This window comes from Meriones unguiculatus, chromosome 12, assembly GCF_030254825.1.
Source record: "Meriones unguiculatus strain TT.TT164.6M chromosome 12, Bangor_MerUng_6.1, whole genome shotgun sequence".
NCBI classification, from domain to species: domain Eukaryota; kingdom Metazoa; phylum Chordata; class Mammalia; order Rodentia; family Muridae; genus Meriones; species Meriones unguiculatus.
This window is the reverse complement of record NC_083360.1, coordinates 94,291,851-94,295,390: the sequence shown is the minus strand read 5'-3', so window position 1 is coordinate 94,295,390 and position 3,540 is coordinate 94,291,851. Positions and strand designations below refer to the sequence as shown.

Here is a 3,540-nt window from a genome sequence, read left to right as displayed (position 1 = left end):
CAGGACTACAAATCCTTACTGTAGGTGCGTATTCATAAAAATATGAATTTCAGAAGATATCAGGAAAAACAGTAAACTGAAGTTGTTCATAGTTTATTATAATGCTTTTCACTCTTTCACAATTACCTAATGATAAATACAGCATCATTAGAATCACTGTTTTGATGGAAGTAGTTTGGCTAGAGTTTACGGTAATAAACATTTTCATGAATATTTTAAATCGGCAACTGCGTCTTAAAACATGGATACTGTGGAGCTTGGGTCTGAATAAACTGTGCCTCTACTACTAATGCAGATAGACTCACAAGCTTGCAGAATACGTGCGTGTATAAAGCTTGCTTGTAGATTAATATGTCTTTGTTAATACCATATTCTGTCTATTCAGACACTGCAAACACATGGCTATCCTGGGATCCTTTGCTTTTCTTAAATTCGAAATACTTCTCTACATCATCTGTCGCTACAGCTTACTCATATTGGCCTGTGGAATCTTGATTTGTACAGCTCTATAACTGGCTTCCATTCAATTAATTAATTTTATTTTGTCTTCCTCCTTCCTCCTGTAAATAGACAATTAGAGCTAGGGATATAACCTATACAGAATTATTTGGGCATTGCAACAGTGTCTCTGATGTTCATTTAGTGTTACATGAATGTGAAGTGGCTGTAACTGGAAGTGTAAGGGTAGAAGTCCTGGCTACACCAGTGCTCTTTCACCTCACATTAAACAACATATTCTCAGTTTGACTCAGTACGGAGCTAGGCTAGAGACTAGATGTAGCCACAATCAGATGATCTGACTAAATGTGACTATCAATAACAATAACAACAAATATGTCAAATATACTAATTCAAATAGTTTGTTGCTCAGCGCTCAAATAATACAAATAATGCAAAAGCCACAAATAAAACAAAAAGTATATTTGATATAATTGTTATTAATTGTATATTACATAGGTAATGAGATGACATCACTTATAGTTCAACATTGTTTTATGACATAGTTCATATAAAACGCAAAAGATCTTTCAGTTAATTCATGGAATATCTCAAACATACATACATGTACTGTATTGAATGGATAGTATAGTGATTTTCTATTTTAATGACAACAAATGCACAAATACAGTTGGATTTATTGGCTGGAGTACCGTTAGTGAAAAGCCATGCCTGTCTCCACTGACTTGTCTGTCCTGAGTAACACAAGGCTGAGAGCATGGTGTAGCTCTTTTGGAGATTCTGAGGAGCATCTGTTTCCAAGCCAGGCCAGGCTACGGCATGAATTCACTTCCTTTTCATTTGTAAACCCACTTTTCTCCTTTTTGCTTAATGCCAGCTGAGGGGCTAGTGCTTGTTTTTTATGTTTTATGATAGGCCCAACTCCAGCGAGGGTGGACCAAATCCTTCACAGATGGAATCTTTCCCCCTCCTCTTTGCTCTTTCTCTCATTGGAAAATTTAACTAGGTTCATCTGGATAACGCAGGGTACTCCTCTTACTTCAAGGCTCCTAGGCCTAACTACCTATGCAAAATCCTTTCTGTCATATAAAGTTCTCTGCACAGATTCCGGGACCTGAAGCTTTGGGGACCACTGAATACTCTAACACAGAAACTTTTGTAGACTCTTACAGGAAGCATAGGAGTTTGTAGGCGAGATATGAGGGAGGTCAGGAACAGAGGTGGGGGAGGCACACGCTAGAGTTTATACAACCACGTAATGATGCCTCTGCCATTAAAATTATGTTATCTGGAATTTTAGTATAGGGATCTTTCCTAAGTATATCACCATTTAATTGCATAAAATATTCATAGTCTAGAAGCAATAGAATTTTAATTTTACCCATAATAGACTAAATGGAAAACTCAAAAGAACTCATCAAAAAGCTGCGCTTTATAAATATTCTGGTTTTCTCACAGATAATACTAAGACATTTTGGTACTGTTTTTTTCTTGTTGCTCTAAAGTTCTGGTATTGTTTAAATCCAGTCAGAACTTGGAAACTTACTGAAGTGAGCCACAAACTGAAAAAGCGAGCTTCAGTTGGCTTTGTCCAAAGAGGAATGTCCAAATGCAAAGCCCCTGTGATTTGCTGAAAGTTCAATTTGATATTTATCACAACTGCGCTTACATGAGAACTCTGTGTAGCCATTATTTATATTATCTTATAAACGCTGATGTGGAACTGTGGCACACAATCTCGTACTTCCAAGTGTACGCTCAGGTGAATCTATAAAACTCTATGCTGGTGCATCAAATTAACCTTACATCACGGTGCTCTAGTGAAGCATGTCTTGAATTTTTCAATAATTCTTTGGTGCATTGAAGGAAACCACTAACAACAGGAGCTCTTCAGGAGACATGGAGATGTTCAATTCCTGAAGGAAATAAATTCACTTCAGAGGGGCTTTCACAAAATGCAGATAAGCTGGTTTTGGCTTTTGTCCTTTTATCCTGTTGATCCTTTGTTCTGCTCTGCTTGCCTCTTGATTCTTTTTCCTAAAACCCCTGCCCCCACCTCTTTCAATGTTTAAATGGAATGCACAATAAGATGACTAGAAAAGCATACGGAGCATGTAGGTTTAAACATTCACATAGCAGCCGTTGTTGTCACCAAATAAACTAGCTGTCTCATTTGTATTTGTGTCATGTCCATAGCCTGTCCAGTGCTCGAGAGTGACAAGTGTCACTGCTTTAGTGATGGCAGTTAAATCCATGCTTCCTTACTCTGTTTTCCTCCACCATGGAATACCAATGACCATGAAATGATGATGCTACAAGATCGAAGAAGATTGCTTAACGTACCCTGAATTTTAAGTAATCAAAACTAAACCCAACCTTAACTAAACCCAACACAAAACCTTCTTTTGTATAAACTCTAGAAGATACCTGGGATCTCCTCTCTCGGCTGCTATTGGAGATCAGCAGCCATGACCCTGCACTACCCCATGGCTATGGGCTTCAACAAGGGCCACAGGTGATGCATCAGCAAGCTGAGGACAGCTGGCCTCACCAAGCACACCAAGTTTGTGTGAGACGTGATCAGGAAGTGTGCGGCTTCCCACCACATGAGAGTTGCTGCTCAAGCTATCTAAGGACAAGCACATGCTCATGTTCATCAAGAAGAGGGTGGGAACACACATTCGTGCCAAGAAGAAGCAGGAAGAAGTGAGCAAAGTACTGACAGTTATGAGAAAGGCGGCGGCCAAGAAGGACTGATGCTCTCTCCTCTCCTCCAATAAGCATTGTGCAGCACCAAAAAAAAAAAAAAAGAAAAGGAGAGGACATGAGTGCTTCTAGGTATGGTGAAGGAGAAAGTTCATTGCAGTGAAAAGGGAGAGCACAGCCAGAGGCAGACACATCTGTGAGAGTTCAGAGTGATTATGATCAGGCAGAGCTTGGCGCGTGGCCCTGTTGGAGAGAGGGGAGCCAGGAAGCCAAAGGTACCAAAAAGGGCCAAAGTATCCAAAATGTCTGAATTATTTAGGGAAGAGTCCCTGGGAGGACAGCTGAGCCCTGGGCTGCAGAGTTCATGGTAGAGAG

General features: G+C 39.8%; 1 pseudogene; it reads left to right on the top strand.

The window, feature by feature from the left end:
- The first annotated feature begins 2,927 nt into the window (after window positions 1–2,927).
- On the top strand, window positions 2,928–3,216 carry LOC110557692 (large ribosomal subunit protein eL36-like; annotated as a pseudogene).
- Window positions 3,217–3,540: the final 324 nt, after the last annotated feature.